The sequence below is a fragment of the Coloeus monedula genome, assembly GCF_965178545.1.
Source record: "Coloeus monedula genome assembly, chromosome: 2".
Classification (NCBI taxonomy): domain Eukaryota; kingdom Metazoa; phylum Chordata; class Aves; order Passeriformes; family Corvidae; genus Coloeus; species Coloeus monedula.
Window position 1 is genome coordinate 28,095,678 of NC_138782.1, and position 19,521 is coordinate 28,115,198.

A 19,521-nucleotide genomic window follows, 5' to 3' on the forward strand; every position below is an offset into this window, starting at 1 on the left:
TTTGAGCTATTTATGAAGTCCAGATAGAGAAATTAACATTTCTCAGTAATTTTAGAACAAATTATGTGTGACACCATGCTGAGTTGCATAACATTTTCTTCTATAAAAATATTTTCCACTATTTCCATTCCATTTTGTGGGACATTTCTTACCCAAAGGATTAATGCAAAAAATCCAGAGCACTATTGCAACAATATAGAGAGAAATGACACATAGCAGAATGATAATTGCTTACCACTGCTTTAATCCATAAAGTATGGATTAAAATGTGGTCAATGCCTTTGCTTGCGTCTAGCTTTTGAATGAAGGCATGGTAATATCACGGGGCTTCTATAGTGCAGGCAAAACTGTGTCCAATATTTCTCTCTCTTTTCCTAGTGCTTTTTAAATTCACAGGAGTTATAGCCAGAATGCTAAACCATAGAGATAGAATATGAAGAATATATCAATAGAATATGAAGAATATTCATTCATCTAGGTGACATTGGGGGACACAAAGATATTTTCATCAACATCGTCATTTGTACTGTAAACACATTGGACACAATGGCTGGAAGAGGGACCACGGGCACTGTGTAATCACATAATAGAAAGTAGTTCTTGTTCTAAAGTTTGTGTTTAAAGTACCTACGTCAGCAAGGAGAGGGAGCAGCAGCAGCAGGGTGTGACTGCAAAGTGAGGCATGAGACGCTGGCTACCTGGCTTAGTATCGATCAGAAAGCTGTAGCAGCAGCAGGAACTGCTCTCCCCTAAATCTCAGCCAGCTCTTCAATAGCAGTCTCAAGTAAAAAGGAGAACTGGAAGACAAATAAATTGACTAACTTTTAATCTTCCATCCATGGCAGCTTTAACGGCTTCAATTTGAAGTTCAGATGAAGGTTGAGTCTTGTCTTATTTTATCTAAACGAGTTCATCTGTCTCATATCATGGCTTTACTTTGTTACGCATTTCAGCCTTCTGCTCTTTTTCATGTGAGGTAGTAAATACTGGCTCTTTTCAACAGCTGAAATGTCAGAGCACAATCATTTTGCATTGCTAGATAAAATCTGTGAAATGCAGCATTTCTTTTCCAGTGACCACTGGAATGAAATCACAGTTTGCACGGCTAGAGGACTGGAAGTGATGTCCAGGGTCACCAAACCCAGTGCAGAGAGTTCAGTCCGGCACACAGGCATCACATTTATGATCTCTCACAGACTGTTGAGGGCCTTTTGGGTTGTTGTTTTTTTGAAAAGTTTGAACAATTCACTGCAGGCACTAGATTAGGAAACAAGTTATTGCTCTTTGGTGGAGACTGAAGATGGCATCCTCAAGCAGAAAAGATCTTGAGGGATCAGTCATATTTTATGTAGGTGTTCTGGTATGGGGATATTGTTGCTGGATTTTGCCTCTCACATCAGTGAGTGTGGTGAGATCCTGACTCCACTACTAGTCCCCATCTCAGGGATGCTGTCCACCTTATCTTTCTGTATTTCAGTTTCCCAGCTTATCCCTAGGAACAACAAATGTGGAATGCCTACAAATCTGCTGGTGAGCAGCTTTATGTAAGAGCTGCATTTAGTCTGAGGCAGGCCAGAGCAATCCAGGCATTTTCATCTTCTGTTATTTGTGAGTACGTTACCCTAAATTAAAAATAATCTTGATTCTGTCTTACTTTTTTTACAATCATCAGTTTAAGTTGAAAGGGTCACTCCTTTCTCTGGTAGGTCAGATTCTGTGGGTTTAAGTATTTTCAGGATTTATCATGTCACAGGATGTCACATACTACATTCCTCTGCACTTTTTAAATCACTGCTTCTTTCTATGAGAAAGTAAAATTTTGTTAGAAACCCATTCAGTTTTACTTTCCTTTGAAAAATATGAGTTTTTTATCCTAGAAAACATTTCTTCATCCAGAGCTTTCTGATGCCTACCAGATCAAGTTTTAGACAAAAAGGGAAGTCTTAATAGGGATTTATCACTCATTAAATCTGAGCTACAGTTTCTCTTTTTTGTAAGAATTATGATATATTTTTCAACATGAGGCCCTTTTTGAATCCAGTCAGGCTTTTTGGAATGTAATGGAATAATACATAACCTTCACTATAACTTCTCAAACACTACAATATAATGCATTTGCTTAAGTCTGGGAGAAGGAAACCAAACCAATTTATTATAGCCTGTTGATTCACACTCACGTGCTGTGCAGTTTGTGTGAAGGTGCCGTGTACTTTTTCACATGAGCTGCCACAGCATGGTTTAAATAGAGATTTCTCTAGCAGTAGTGTTAAGGCTTCTCATTAACATCATTTCTGGAATCACTGGGCCAAGTATATCCCTAGTGCAATTCCACTGATCTCAGTGGGGTTATCCTTGAGATATATTTGGTCCATTGTTTCTACAGAATCTCTTTGTTCTTTTCTGATCTCTTAAAGAATTTTGTTACTTTGAACATTTCCCACTGAACAAGTCATTATGCTGAAAAGTTTGCAACATTTATAAGTAATTTCTCAGGTTTTTTTTCCTGTTTGTACACTGAAATAAGACATTATATCTGTAACATATTGATTTTTTTTATTTTGTAACATACACATATATCCTGTTTTCCAGGCATATCAATAGATTTACTACAAGTTTTTGTTCTTGTTTATATTTTTTTAGATTCCAAAATTTGATGTGCCTCCCAAAAATAACTTGAGACAGACTACAGGGAGAGTTGGCATTATCTTCTGATCAGCTCCGTCACTTGCAAATTTTTTAAGCAAGTAATGAGTGAGTAGAGACACTCTTACCAATATATTTTCACCCTGAAAACTGAGCTAGTCTGATGTTCTATCTGAATACTGAGTGTACTTCACTGGGGTTTTTGGGAGGTGTTATTTCTATTAAGAAAAAAATGTATGCAACATTAAAAAACCATTGAATTCCATCTTTACACAAAATTTTGCACAAGTTAGATTTTCACTTAATGTCTATTCTGTACATTATGCATGTGATTTACATTACTTATTTACACTTTTGTTCAGGAGAATGAAAGGCTGGGTTAGGGAACACAGCATAACAAAATGAATTCCTCCCTGTGATATATGGTTAGGTAAATGGAAAACACATCTTTTTTCTCAAAATACCATCTCTTATTCCTTGTTGTACATCACTGCAGTTTTGCACAGACATTTGGTGGCTTTAATAATGTCAATTGATTTGCTCAGCAAATTATGAACTTAGTACAGGAACTTCTTCATTTGCCTTTTCATTCAAAGATTCTGTCAGCTATTACAAGGATTATGTACATAATGTATAAAAACTAAATTGACTAAATCTGGTTTTCAACAAACTCATAATCAGCAAAGTGACTTGCATAGGGACCCCTGGCTCCCTGAGCTCATACTTAACTTGCTGTCAAGGTTCTTTTATTTCTCCACACTCTTAAAATAATTAAGTTCTAATGTGAGATTGCATTCTGCAGAGAACAGCCTACAGGCCCCAGAAAAATTAAACCACTGCTAGTTAATTGCTGCTTGAACAAATAACTTTTGCATCTGATGATAAAAAATAGAGGTGGAAATGCTGGCATGGGAACTCTACTGCTAACATGGCCTTTGCTTTAGGCACAGACACACTCCTTCAGGAAAGTGCTGCAAGGGAAGTGCACCTGTGACTTGAGCTGCTGATTTTTTGCAAAACCTTCAGTCCCTTTGAATATGTTATTGACATTTGAAGCAGAAGTGATACTGCTTCTCAATAAGGATGTGAAAAACTCTCATTTAAAGCAAATGAGAAGCAAAGCTTGTGCTCAGACTGCACACACAGGATTGGTTTATGTTCATAGAGATTTATATGTGAGACAAAATGGAAAAATGTAATTTAGTTTTATTTAATATCTTTCTCAAAATCCTAAAGACTACTTTCAGATGGATTAGGTGCTGGTGACTACAGTGACTGTGTAGGCAAACATTAACAGCCAAGCTTCAGTCAGTAACAGCCCAGTATGTTATATGATGTGTTAAGAAAGTGAAAGTTACCTAAAAACCTGGGGCTGTCCCTGTGCTCTTCCCAGAAGTGCAGTATGATCATTTATCTACAAAATGCTAGAACTCAGATAAAGAGCTGTGGGTCTCATCTGAAAGCTGATGCCTTCAGGCAGCACCTGGTACATCACTGAAGTGTTTGTATTATTAAACAGCTCCAATCTCAGTGTGTTACTCATGTCTTCCTGGTCTGCAGGTCACTGAGACCACATGGCAACCTGTTGAACCATATCTTAACTCTGGTCTTTGCACAGAGTGGTTCATCAACAGAATAGTCAGAAAATGAGGCAATAACCTGTAATCTGTTTCTTGAGCAACTCCTCGCATTGCCTTGTACCAGTAACAATTGATTTCACAGGGAATATATGAAGTCATGACTTTGTGTCACCTAACAGCTCATCTTGTGCAACACAGCAGAGCCTTCTGAGGCACAAATGCAAGAAACAGGACACACAGTGTGTGCTCCGTGGATAGAAATGTTCTGCCGAGAGTACCACACCATCTTTGGGATGTGCATCCTGCAAAATGCAGCAGAGACTCAGAGTGGAGGTGCCATTTTGATGTTCTCAGACTGCTCTGGGAGCCTGACAGCACCTCTTTTCCCGCTGAGCCTCAGTGCCACCATGTACTGACTGGAAATTAAGATTACATGGGACTTTTCACAGATATAAACCTTGCATGCACATCCTGGAGGGGCCCTTCCAACTGGCAGCTGTCCTTGGACCATTATGGCTGGGTCTATATCCAGCTCCAAAATCACTCCTAGGGGCCCTCCTTCGAGAGCAGTGCAGCTTGGAGCTCTTCATCAGTGCTATCACTGCAGGCTTTCAGACAGCTCCTGAGCACCACAGGGCCTTCACATTCTCACTGTCCTTTGGCACAAGTGGGGAAGAGTCGTTTTACAGTGCAGGGTACTGACTTTCGTTGGGTCCCAAGAACTTCACTGCAAATAAAAAGCCCAAATTTTAGCCAGGGGAGAGCTTAAAACATAAATGACTTTCTCATACTGGGAGTATAAGGAATCCCTATAACACTTTTTTTTTCACCCTTTCTTAGCTCAAGGGCCTGCCCTCAGAGTACAAAGCCTTGGCCAAACCAGCGTTGTGAAGAGAAAAAACCCCAAGGACTTAGGAACTCAAAGTGCATAGGTATGTACTGTGTTGTAACAAACCCATTCAGGGCACTGATAAAATCTGCTTTCCAGATAAATCAAACAAAATTAAATGAAAAATACTTCCTCAGTTTTTTGTCTTTAATTTAACTTAATTTAATTTTAAAAATGCTTCAATATGCAGAATCATACATGACCATTTTAATAGTGCTGGACCCACTGTTAGTTGAAAGACCCAGTGTTTTGGATTATTTTGGTATTTTTAGTGAGAATCACTAACAGTGATGAGTAATTTCCTGGATAATAAGTGCATCAGGTAATGCATGTTGCTCCTCAACCCGTTAAACTCTTAGCAAGGAAGTTCCCTTCTCTGGGATTACTGCTCTGCCCTGGGTTTTCATCTCTTCATGCAGATCTGTGTAATCTAGAGTCAAACATCGAGCAATCAGTACCACCAGGGCAGTGTTTTTAATGAGAAAAGCAGTTAAATAAATGGAATGTCATTAAGACATATGACTGTTTTGGAGATGATGACAAGAGTATAACAGAAAGTTAGTTTAAAATATTACTTGCTACACATTTATTTTTAATGCATATGAAATCATAGAAACAAAGCACTTTAACTAGCTGAAGAAATAGAAACTTTTTGCACACACACAGTTTCAAATCCCAGTAGTATTTCAGCCTCTTGGAATTGTCTCTTGGACTGTAAAAGAGGGATCTGGATAGTCTCTTAGTGTCTCTGACTCTTAAATCCTCAAGTGACATGTATATATGCTTAAGGAATGGGTCAGCATGCAGACAGAAATGACCCAAATTTACCAAAAAAAAAAAAAAAAAAAAAAAAAAAAGAGAAAGAAACAGACTGGTGGTTAGAACAGAGCTGTGAAAAACTTTCCCCTCAGCTGGCTGGGTTTGTGCCAAGATTCTGTGTTCACTTACACATGATATGAAAAAAAAGTGATGTGGTTGAATATTCTTGTCACATGCTTTGGCAGGTTTTTTTTCTTTTTTTGGACAATGCTTTGTTCTATGACTGTTTAGTTCAATGCACTTCCAAACCTGCCGTGCCATTTCTTCTGCAGCAGCTAGAAATTTAAAGTTACTTTAACCTAATAAGAGACTGTGTTTTTCTTGTTTTGTGTCTATAGTGAACTTTTCCCATTGAGAAAGGATAATTTTTTAATGCCACTGAACATAGATATAATTAAGATTTAGTTGACTTGTTGGGAAGTAAATACAGAGTAACCCTCTTCTAGTTCTTGCACCCATCCTCTTCATCTATCACCTCTTTCTTCGTTGTAAATTTCCCATGTAATTAGCAGCTCATAATAGAGTCACAAAGTTATTCATGAGCCAGAAGAGTTTTTAAAATTCTAGCTGTTATTGCATTCTTTGCCAGGTGAAATGAAGCCCTTTCTCTGGAAACCAGCCTTTAAGTGCTAGCAATGCACAGTTCTGAGACCACAGCTCTGCAAAGCACGGGTTAACCAGTGCCAGGCAGCAGGGACTGGAAGAATCACTGGTGAAGCAAGAAAGAAGTGAAAAGAGGGTTTGAATATTAGAGTCCTTAGACCTGCTGCTTTGGATTTTTGTTTCTCTGTTCTCAAGATGGGAAGTAATTGGGCTCATCGGTTTTCACAGTATGAGTACCACTTAAACATTTAGTTTACTTTTGGAAATTTTGAAAAGTGTTTTGTAAGCAGGGTAACAAAAGCAACAGGACAGAATATGCTGTGAGTCATCACTTTCATTCTCAGTCAAAGTTCTTTATTTTCAGCTTCATGGCACCCTAGATGTATGTCCCATGGGAACCACACTGATGATACAATAATTGTTGTTTTCACCCGAGAAATTTATCACCATTCTTTGAGGGGGAACCGAAACTCCTGGGAAGCAGAAACTTTCCAGATATCCAAGGGCAAGAGTCAAGTTGCCCAAACTGTTTGGCTCTATGCAGCTGCAAGGAAGACCAGCTTCAGGGAAAGACAATTAAAACTATTGTCTGACACGTTATTTCTTATTGCATTGTAATTAAATGCAACAGCTCAACCTGGAAGCAGCTCTATAAACTAGGCAGTACTGAATGAAAAAGATTATTTTAAGGTTCTTCAGATATCAGATTCCCATGATATGCTAACTGAAGTAACATGTTAATTCATACTCGTATCCTCTTTGTTTTTTGCAGTACATTTAAAATAACTCAACAGAGACATTTCAGAGTCAGATGGGTACAAATGTAACATTTTGCAAACACCTATGGTCCTTTTGCCATGTCCACAACAATAATTGTTAAAGGAAGAGAGTTGTAGAGATTTCTTGCAGCCAACGTATTTTTTGGATACTTAGGATATTTAGTGCTGAATGATTTTGCATAGCATGACACCTGCATCTAAAACAACAGCATTAAAATTAGCAGTGCCATCCACTCCAATATAATGTAATATATATCTTTCTTTGAAATACCAGAGATTAATCCATCATTTTATAGACCTTTGGGGATAAAAAAAAACCCATGAAAACAATCTTCAGTGGCTTTTTACTGTGAGCCCATTGAGGGTATAAATGGTTCCCTGCCTTTGGGGGAAAGAAAGAAGAAAAATTCTACTGTAGTTTTAATAGAAATCCACCCAAATTCTTTGCCTCTGGAAAAATTCTTGTTGAAGATGTTAGTATGGAGGTTATTTCAGTAGTCAGGAAACCCCAGGAAAAAATGTAAATGCATTTTCTACTTCCTGAATTTGAATCACCTCAAACAGGGTGACTGGCATACATTGACAGGGGAAAGAATTATATGCCGCTAAGGGTCCTGCAGAAAGTATCTCACAGATTCCAGTCCATAGATTGCATCCATTGCTACAGCAAAACGCTTTCCATATCCTACTACAATTAGCAGAAGGATTTCTTTTTAGTTGAAGAGGAATTTGATAAAGAATAACAAAATAATTAGAGATGAAATCCGCAGAAAGAACTCACAAATATCCCAATTCATTAGACCCTAATTAGGTGCCAAGGCTGTGTGGGGAGAGTTGGGCACAGAAGAATAAGCTTTGCAAAGTCTGACGTAGTGCCTAGAGAGGCACCAAAGCCAGGCAACAGGAAATGCTGAGCACAAAATTCCAGGTTTCCCCAGAGTTATGTTGCTTTCATACCCCCCACCCAAGTTTGGGTGGCACATGAAAAAACAAGCAAAGAATTGTGTGAATAGGACTTTAAAGTAAGGCTTACTTGGAAGGAAAATGCTAGAGGTCTTTTGCCTTCTTGGTTTAACATAAAATACTGAACTATGAATCAGAGCAGTCTGAAATATTCATTTCTCCCCTTCCGGGCAAGTTCTCTAACCTCAAGGCCAACAACTTAGCAAGTATTTAATTATTTCATTCAAAATGGAACAGTTTCCACAGGAATATTCAGAGGCTCCTCTGATCCCAGATTTCCCCAAGGCACCCTCCAGAAACTTTTGGAGAGAGATTTTTAAGCCAGAATTCTGTTGGACAAAGGGAGGAAAAAATCCAGGTTTTTCGAGTCACAAAGGGATGATCCAACTGCTGAGGTGCTGGGCAAAAGCACAAAAGCAAGAACAAAAGCCAGTGTGCTAAAAACAGGAACTCCATGAATCTTCAGATCTAAATTTTTCATGAAGCACATCACTGACTGATATATGGGGACCACAGTCCCAAAGGCTCCACTGAGGCTTGTTGTGGAACAGGATTTTGAATAGAGATTGTTTTAGCTCTGCTTCCTCTTTCTTGGGGGGGCAAGAGGGGTTGGGGGTTTTTGGTTGGTTGTTACTGTTCAACCATTTTTGTTTATATCTGTTATTAGACTCTCAGCCATCACTTTGTTTTCTTCTCAGAACTTCATTTGTTGTTGCACATGGTTAGCATCAGATTCATAAGTGATGTCATAATTTCCAGAATTTCTTTTAGCCTCCTGTATGTTGTCTAGTTTTTAAGTTGTTATTTATGAAATTTTTATGGTTTGGAGACATTCTGTAAAATGTGAAAAATAGTTAAGAAATTGAGGATAGGATTTGTGAGGGAGTTCTTGCAGTACTCTTATAGAAAAAGACAGAAGCCTTGCTGTGAAAACTACCAGTGGAATTGTTTATATCCAGGACATTCCTAGAAAGTCTTTGCTTCAACTGTGCTTTAAAAATTTCTCCTGTAAGAACCTGAAGTCCACAACCTGTCCAGAAGCTTGCCCAAGTGACAGGGAAACAAGATCCATAAAAATATGGATTCTTAGAGTCTGATTTCCAGAAGATTAATATTCAGGCTTCCATAAAAATCACAGGCTTTGTTTTAAGTCTCCCTCAGCAAGCAAGTGGTTTTACAGAATCACTGGTTTTCAAATCACATCTGTGAATGAGGTTCCTGCACCAAAGAACCTGCTATTGAGTTAGATTGCATGTAGGCTACAGATGGAAAAACCCACTTATACAAGCAGGTGAACTGAGGTTTTGGAGTCGGCAATTGGAGCGCTCATTCCTCTCTCTCCCATTTCTGACTTTTGTCAGGGCCTCATGGCAGGGCCGGGGCAGGTTCCCTCTTTCTGGCCCTTTTCAGCTGTTTTTTTGTGGTTTGATATGAGTGTCACAAAAAAAGCACATTTTGAGGAACAGGCCATGGAAGAACTCTCAGCAAAACGAGAGTGGATGAAAATAACTCGATCTGTGTGGCAGTAGGAGACAGGGCATTCTTCTTCTTTTTTTGAAGTGGGCACTGAAGGATAATGAAGACAAAAGGACCTTAGCTGTAATCTCCACATTATAACATCACAATAGTTGTGCCACACTGCTAACTACAGTTTAACCTTACTACCATCTATCTTCTGGCATTAGAGCAGGCACCCAATGCACCAGGAAAAGGAGAAGGCTGGAAGGAGAAGTATCCAGTCAGTTCCCCTTAGTGTAGAGGGGAAGTATGCCCCAGCCTCACCACCATGGGCAGAGAGGAAAGGGAAGTTCTCAAAGACTCCCTGTTGATTTTTAGGTCCTTTTTTAAGAAAAAAAAAAAAAAAAAAGAATTTCTGGGAGCAGGATGCTCTCCTGAGACCAGTAAGGAGCAGCAGCTCCAAGTTCATGGAAAGAGGAAAGGGACTGAGAATTGGCAGATTTGTGAATGTAAAAAATGTAAGATTAGTAGCTTACACAAAGTAAATGGCACAAAGAAAGAGTGTGGAAAAGATGGAAAGGGCTTAGGAGGTCTCACAAATCACAGGAGACTAAGTATATAGATAAGTATATAGTACATGATAAGGCACTATTGTAGGCTTCAGTGTGTTGTACCAAGCCCCATATAAAATAAAAGCTGTGCATCTAATGCAGAAGTTGAAAGGAAAGGCATTTCTAGAGTGGCTCATTTGTATAGTGGAGAAGGTAAAGGTCTCTGGGTATCACTTTAGATAGTCTGGTGGTACCTTTTTTGTTACACACAAGGATGATCAGCAAAGACACTGCTGTGTGACAGCACAGAGGTTTGGTATTTTTGCATGAATCATTATCATCCTGGGTAATGTCTTATTCAGATCTCAACAATATGAGGGGAAGTTACCTCATGTATTCTTGTCACAGTCCATAGACTACTACAGCTGACAAATTTGTGGGTACCAAGACAAAGTTTTGGTGGCTTTTTGGTTTTTTTGCTTTTTTTTTTTTTTTACATTGTTATGTGACATCTTCCAGTCTATGTAAAGGGCTACAGGCTTTTGTCCAGCTGGAAACTTGCTCTTCTCAGCCAAAATAAAACACCTTCTCTGTGATAGCATGACTGTGACTTTCATTACTGGCAACTGGGGTAACTTGCCAGGTGCAAACAGCATGCAAAGAAAAACATTGTCTGCAGAAAGCATAATGTAAATACTTTATTGTTGCTCATGGGCTCATGTTTTGAGGGAAAAAAGTTTTAGTGTTAAATTTGTTTACTACTCTGCAGTTCAGAGCAGCACCTATTGCTTCCTTCACAGTATTGGTAGGGGGTAGCACACATAAAATGTAATGCTTTTGTGTAATGTTTATTTCAATGACATACTGAAGTTGGAGAAGGTCAAGCAACTGAAGTTGATTTGAAAAAGTGAAAAGCCTTGCTTTCTCAAGGTTTGAACTGCCTGAAAAAGATCCAAGAGTTTAAATTATTAACACTGTTAAACAGCATCAAGTTCCTAATATTCAAAAGCAGACTTTCCAGATACAGAGGAATGTTGGACAAAGGAAAACAACAAATTTCCTGACTGCTCTTTAAAATTGAAGCATGAAAGCATTTTAGGTTGCCTAAACAATTGTAGGAATCAAATAGTCTGGAAAATTTCATTTCATGTCTAACAAAGTTAGACAAAAAAGTTCCTGTGGTCCAAAGTGCTAAATCTTCAAGTACTGCATTTTTGTGTGAGAATTACAAATGAAGATTTCTAAATGAAAAACTGTTTCCTCCATCCTCCTCACTCAAAAAAAAAAAAACCAAAAAAACAAACAAAAAAGAAAAAACAACAAACAAACAAAAAAAAACAAACAAAAAAAACAAACAAACAAAAAAAACCACCAAACCATCTATCTAGTTAATATTCAGGAGTTATGTAATAACAATAAGATAAAACATAAATGGATTTGTGAAATGCTTCAGTTCACTACATTTTACATTTATTCTCGGGGGGAAAAAGCATTTTAAAAATGTGTTTCTGTATCTACTGAAGAGCCTGTCAGACCCAGCAGAACACCTGATCATATATTTAATTTGAAACATGTGAGAGGGCCTACTTATTTTACTAGTCCTTGCAATTAATCAGAAGTAATTCTTAAAGCTAACACTTGATACAAAACTAAACTAGTGGATCTGCATTTCAGACATATTCATGCCTTTTTCCTCCATTCAAAAAATATAACTTCTTTGTGATACTGTTAAGGAATTCTTCTCTTCAGTACACAAATCTGTCTTAAAAAGAACGTTGTTTAAAAAAAACCCAAAAGCCTTTTGCTAAAGAAATATCTCAAACTTGAAATTCAAGAATCTGGCATTTTAAATAACTTTAAAGTAATTTTTCTTGGGTGAAAGTAAATGAAAATTCCCAGTGGGTTCTCTGAAGATGACTTGTTTTACTTGAAGGATTTTTAATGGTAAAATTTCTTGTTCTTGGTAAACTGTGTAAATGACTCTTTCTTGAAACATCTTTTTCAAAATAGTATGGTTAAATACAGACCAGTAAGTTCCCTTCTCAGTCCTTCACATTGCTCCTGATAGCTACAAGCAGTCGTTTCTTGGGTGTACAAAACACAAAGTCTGTTGCAATCACTCTTGAGCAACACAAACCATACTAAAAATGGGCACTGAATATACTGACAGCACAAAAATTTAAAAAATAAATAGAAAGAATAAAAATAAAACAGTCATTCAACAGTAGCTTAAATCTTAATCTAGTTGCCCAGAAGAAAAATAATTACTTTTACAGTAAAATTAGTAGCTTTGAATATTTTATGGCTCTAAATGGAACAAGAAAACAATATTTAAAGGCAGTCTCTTCTGTCATTGTTTAGCTTCATCTGTTTCTGACCCCCATGGCACAATATTATATTCCAGGAAAACAGTTGTTTTCACTCTTTCCACTTGCTCCAATATTCCCATACTTCTGATATTTTGTTTCCACTGATGCAAGAAAGAAAAAAAAAAAAAAGAGGGGGAAAAAACAATTACTCACATCTAAAATTATACCGGCAAGGAACTAACTATTAAATAAGAAATGTCTTGGTTGTTCAGCATTGAACCCTTACCTTCAGGCTGCAGGACCACTCATAAGGGGGAAAAGGGAAGCCTTCTGCACCCCTCTCAGAATATTGAGTGGCAAATAGTTGGTTTGACACATGCAGTACAAATTCCTCTGGTCCCCCGAATGCTACCCAGACTGTCAGTCAGGCTGTGTCTCCTTTTAGGGTCTTATCCCAGCCTTTTCTTTGGGACTGCCGTAAGCACTACAAGGAAAGAGTTCCCTTAGATCTGTCTTTGGTTCAGATAGATCATGGCATACTGATCATAAATAGCTTTTGGGAAGGAGTTGGTAGCTGCTGCTGTTTGGAGAACTAGTTGCCAATGCAATTATAATGAGAGCAGCATAATCCTTACAGTCAGAAGGTGGGCAAAAGCTCAATGTCAGCCCCAAAGAACAAAAAATAGATTAGTAAAAGTGTGAGTTAATTCCCATGCCTCCACCTTCTCTGCAGAAAAAAACAATACCAAAGGAAGAAACTCACTTAAAAAGGTAAGGACCTGAAACATAAGAAGGAGGAAAGTATTTTATTTGACTTCTGGAATCTGCATTTTAGGAGAGCATTCCACACTTCTGATTTTTTTCTGCAATCACAGAATCCAGAAATTTGTTTTCCCATTTTAAGGAAAATTGAGATCTTGATCATTACAGCCTAAAAACACTGTCATGAGACTCAGGTGAAGTGGAACCAGAGTCACATGCATGATAAATAACCCTTCCACAGACAAATGGAAACTCCCAAGATCCCCACTAGAGGAGATACAAGAAGTCTGTATGAGCTGTGGTCTGACTGGGGAATTTGGACACAAATAGTGTGTCCTATACTTACACAAAAGGTTAATCAGAAGTCTGTTTGGGAGCCTGTTGCTTAAAAAACTAAACCATGTAACATTCCAGTTAACAATAAAGAAGTAAAATTATGAGAAAAAGACAGAAAAAGAAAACTATACATCTGCTCTCAGGGAACATTGCATTCCCGAGCAGACTGAAACATGCTAAACTAGGATGTTTGCTTTTAGTTTAGCTTGGTGCTGTACTTGAGCAGCAGAAGGATCAAAATACTCTATCTGAAGATTTTTGGCCTTCTAAAGCCTGTGCTGACATGTGGCACACCTGGAACAAGGCTGTGGTTACATGTTCAAGTAGTCTTCTTGGAAGTAGAGTTATTTCAGTGTGTAATCCAGTGCGCAGGGAATTTTCCTCCATGGACAAGGGGATTGGGGTGTGAGCCCTTGTCACACAAGCATTTATTCTTCCCAATCTGGACTGATTGTTCTTGAAACAAGCACCATACCTCCATGGCTGTACAAATGTAATTATTTCATCTGAAAAAGAAAAATAAATCGATCCCCTTTGTTAGAGCTACACAGACAAAGCCATTTTTTCTATAGATCAGCCTTACTCAAAAAGAAGCAGGGCTGACAACATTTCAACATTTTGCAAACCAGAAATCTTCTATTTGGAATTTTTTTCTTGGATTGATTTTTGTTTTGGAACTTCTCTAAACACTATTTAACTTCAAAAATATCCTGACCAAGCTGTACCATATGACATGTTGCAAACACAGAATCTACAAGAGCTGCTTTCATTCTCTTCTAAAAGTCAGGCGCTTTTATTTAGCAGGGCAGACTTACAGATGTTTCAGTAGATCTAATGCTAGGAAAAAAAGATTAGACAATGTGAGCCATGGTAAATTCTAAATAGGCTTTCTGTTTGCACCACTAATGCATAAAGCCTTGAGTTCTCACACGGCACTGAGGTACTGCTGTGCTAACAGAAAATAAACTCTGGTTTATAAACTGCACAGAATTGTGGGTGGCTGTCCCCTGAGGATGCTAAAAAAAAAACTATGAAACAGGAACTAATCATAGAACAGAATTAAAACAAGGATCTATTTTCCATCAAGACCCCAAAGAATTTTTACAGTATCACCACTTTGTGTGGTGTCAAACAGGGCAGTTGTGTTGGGGATAGCAAACATTAACATGTCCTCTTCATAATCCCATCCATGCTTCAAGTAAAAGGGGCCCCATGTCAAAATCTTCCAGATAATGCCTGACTGCAAATGTGGGTTTGTTCAAGATGCTGATATCCTCTTAACCTGCCCACAGTGCAGCACCACCAAAACCCAAACTGTCTTTGTCCAAACTGCGTTCCAAGGTACGATCTCACCTGCAGAGGCTGAGGTGTGAGCGGGGAGCTCAATGAGCCCCTTTCCCCTCAGAAGCCTTTTCTCTCATGAGGACTGTGTACCTGAGGTGCTGTGCACCTTGAGGTTTTATTGTGTGTGGCATACATGGGAAGACTGTGAGCCCAGCCAGCAGCCTCCCAGGTTACAGCACAGGGATGAATAGCCGCAGAGCATCCTCTGCATTTACTTTAGCCAAAACTATTTATGGAGCCAATATACTTTGAGAAAACAATAAGCCCCATGGAAAACCTTACTTTTCTGCCCCTTGTGAAATATTTCCATAGTTAGTGTCTATCAATCATACATCAGTCCTATCCAGAGGTTAAAATGGGTGGCCAGGTAGGCGGTCTTGGTTTTGTGGTATTATGAAGTTTTCACCATGAATCCGCAGTGACTATGCTTATATTTTTAGACAGGTGTAAAAATTGTGTCACATTACTGGCTTTTTCAGCTCTTTATTCTTGTCACCTAAGAAGCTCCCAAGGTAAAGCCATTTCCATTTTGACCCTAATCCCTCTTGCAGACCATTTGGGCTACTGCTGCCATACCTCAGAGTTTACTCATTTTTTACCCTTCCTTTCTGGGGGGAATGGAGGAATATCACACATTAGAAATTCCAGTGGCCAGTTCATTAGGAACCCCCATAGTGTCAGCTCTGTAATTAAAAGCAAAATAAAGTATCAGGAGTATTCTTGGGTGCTGTTGAATTCTCAAAATGCAGTCACATATCTGTATGTTTCACTGAACCTTTGGACATAAATCTCTTTTCAAATTTTGAACCATCACTGTTCATGCAGTTTCACTGCAGCTGCTTGAAAAAAAACAACTCCTACCCACTTTATCACATCATATAAGCAACAATATTAGCTTCCGTATTTTTAAAGCCCTGGGATACTATAGACAGAAGGAATATGCCTATTTCTCCTACAGCTGATAGAGTACCAAAGGATTCTATCAAAACATTTTATTTTGTCATAGCAGTTGTATAAAGAATCAGTAACAAATTTTCATTATTTCTGGTTTCACTCCTCTATATAAATTAATGTATTTCTGACTCAGTAGCAGATTATCCAGTTGCCAAAGCACTAAGCATAAAGAAAACCTTTATGAAACTGGAACATCTCAGGACAAAAGTACCTTCACTTACCTGACTGATAATGAATTCTTCTTTTTAATATAGTAAAATAGGATTTGTAGTGGAAAAACTCCATTCAATAGTGCTCAGAGAAATGATAAAACACAACTAGGTTTTTTTATCCACAGATAGATGAAAACAATGGGATAAACTAAATACTTCCAAATTATCTGGATGGTATGGAGTGGGTTTTCTAAATAGCTCTAATAAAAAAACAAGTTACATGAGGACTTCAAGTCAAGTGATGTCACCAATTTGTCTTTTAGACAAAAGATTTTTCCTGGGAAACATTTTTTATTTCCATTAAAGGAAACTTAATTAAAAAAACACACTATATAACTGAACTAGAACTTAACCCTGGCCCAAAACGAGCCCTAAACTGAACCAAAATCTGAACCCTAACCCTAAACAAATATTAACCCTAACCCAAAACCAAACCACATACTAACACCACAATAAACAATAACACTAAACGCCAAACTAAACCTAACACTAACACCTAAACCTAACCCTTACCCTAACCCAAATGTTAAAATTTAGGACACACCTAACATTAATCCATAATCCTAATCCTAAACCAAGCAAAACTATAACTCTGACCCTAAAAAAAACCTAATCGAAATTCTAACACTAACCCCTAAAATTAAACCTATACCAAACCATAAATCTAAAAGCTAATCCTAAATCTCACTCTAATCTTAATCCTAAAACCAACCCTACTTTTAAACCCAACTCTAATCCTGACAGAAACCCAAACCCGAACCAGAAGCCAAACCTAACACTAACTGAAACCCTAACCTTAATCCTAACCCAACGCTAACTTAAACACTAATTGGAAGGTAAACCCTAAACCTAACCTTAACCATAACCCTAAACGTAACCCAAACCCAAAATCTAACAATAAACCCAAATCTAATAACTATCCCTAACCTTAACAGCAACTCAAAACTAACCCCAACTCAAATCCTAAACCAAACCCTAACCTTAATTCTAACCCAACACTAAACCTAATCCTAAACTTAAACCCAACCTTAAACCTAAACCTAACCCTAATCCTAATCCTAACCATAATTCTAACCGTAACCATAGCCCAACACTAACAATGAGCCTAACCCTAAATTTAACACCGACACTGACCAAAAAACTTACCCTAACCATAAAACCTAATCCTGCCATAAAACTAACCCTACCCCGTACCAAACCAAAAGAAATGCGAAACTAAACCTAAGCATAAACCTAAACCTTACCTCAAATCCTAACCTAATCATAACACTAAATCCCAACACTAATATTAAACCTAACCCAAACTTTTAACCTAAACCTTACCACAATCTAAAAAAAAAACCTTAAGACTAACCCTACCACTAATCCTAAACCTAAACCCAACCCTAAGGCTAACCCTAAGACAAACCCTAACTAAAACAAAAGCCCTAACCCTTAACCTAACCCTAACAAAAACCCTAACCCTAATCCTAACCTTAAACCTAACCCAACCCTATCCCTCACTAATAAATACATTAAATATACCCAAGGAACACCACACTTGCAGCCATCCCTTAGCTGCTGGCACAATATTTTTCAGGAATGCGGGGAAAAGAATTTCAATACTTTTTACCATACCTAAAACACTTTTCTTCGTAGTCCTGCTTTGTCTCTCTGCATCTGGGTAACAAGTTCACCTCAAGGTGAAAATGCCTGATAATCTGCTTAGAAAGCATCCAGCTTTTATTTTTGCTCTGGAGTCTCTGTAAGACTTTAAACACCTCTGTTGAATGTACTTATATTCATGCTCTGTTAGTGCGTGTTTGTCCTGGGGTGGCTGTATGATACCATATTCCCTATCGTCGGGCTGTACCTTTAAGCCAGATCCAAGGGGGGTGGAAGGCGGTGGATTTCCTTCGGCAGCTGTGTTCAAAAACACAGATAACTCGCTCGCTCTCAGCTCTCGGCTCTGCAGCAGGGAAGAGAGTTGCAGTCTCTTGCTTTTTTAGCTAGCTTCTTGTTCGTTAGCTGAAGCAAGGAGTTTCCTGGGACTGTGGCTTCTTCTTCTCCTGGAACTGTTCAGCTTTGCTCCGGTCCAGAACACCATCACTGGGAGGCCCCACACCGCAGCCCGGAGGGCCCATGATGCATCCCATCTCCCATCTCCGGAGAGAGCAGAGCCACACCTACAGAAAGGACTCTAAATCTACCAGGTTTTTCTCCACAACAAGAAGGTTTATTATCTAACATTATTCGTTTTGTGCCGGCGTGCACCCTGCTTGTTAAAGAAACACCTTTTTTTCACTTTCCTCCAAGAAATTTCTTTTTGAACATGTGGGGGAGGGGCTGCTGAAACCTGCCTTCTATTAGAGGACACATTCATTTCAGATGTTTCCTCCTAATTTGTCTCAAACTGAGACAGTGTTATAGGCAGATATAAAAAATATAAGGTGTGCACCATTGTTGCGGACATCATGACACACATCTGAGCTGCACAGGGACCATGAAGCAGAAGGATTTGAACTTGCTAGTTCCACACAGAAAAACGGTTTGGCAGTGACAGCAGAGAGCTGTACTAAAGCTAATTATAACATTCTAAAAGCTGCAAGAGCTCTCTCCCACTTCAAGGCAAATGTGCTGGAGGAACTCAACCAGATGGAAACAGTGTTTCATACATACAAATCTGTCCTGTGAGGGAAGTCCACCTTCACACAACCGCCTTTTACACCTGCCTTGGTTTGAGACAAGTTTAGGGGGAAACACCCTGGAAGGGACATCTCCTCAACAGGTTTCAGCACTCCCTCCCCCACCAATACGAATAAGAATTTCTTGGAGGAAAGTGAAAAAAACTATTTATTTAACAAGAAGAGTGCCAGCACAGGGCACAGGGAAAATAAGAGTAATGTCAGATAATAAACCTCCTCACTGTGGAGAAAGCTTGTGGATTTAGAGTTCTCTCTGCAGCTGGCTCGGCCCCTCCCGAGGTCTGAGGCCAGGATGCCATGTCCCTGCAGCCTCCCTGCCGGTCCACGGGGTTCAGTGATCTGGTTCTCGGATCACAGCTAGGCCGGACAGTTCCAGAAGAAGAGGAAGAAGTTACCTGAGGATTTGGGTATGCCGATATGGAAACATTTCTTGCCTCAGCTAACAGGCTGGCTAAAAGCAGGAAGGTGCTCCCTTGGCTCTGCAGCGGTGAGGACATGGAAGAGTGAGTGTGCGCCCTTGAACACAAACAGCACTCAAGGATTCAGCTGGCTTCTCTCCCCCCTCTCCTGGACCCAGCTTAAAGCTGTGGGACCCATTTCTGGGCATAAAGCAGACGATAGAGAAATACAGTATT

The 19,521-nt window shown here is 38.8% G+C and overlaps 1 long non-coding RNA gene across 7 annotated transcripts in view; it reads right to left on the reverse strand.

The window, feature by feature from the left end:
• Positions 1 to 10,993: 10,993 nt before the first annotated feature.
• LOC309570052 overlaps positions 10,994 to 19,521 on the reverse strand; it is a 156,482-nt gene continuing 147,954 nt past the window's right edge. For all 7 annotated transcript variants that reach the window (XR_014226232.1, XR_014226233.1, XR_014226234.1 and 4 more), the window contains 3 exons: positions 13,987 to 14,198; positions 12,881 to 13,078; positions 10,994 to 12,755 (listed from right to left, as the gene is read on the reverse strand). This is a non-coding gene — a long non-coding RNA (uncharacterized lncRNA). The remainder of the gene's footprint in view (positions 12,756 to 12,880; positions 13,079 to 13,986; positions 14,199 to 19,521) is intronic.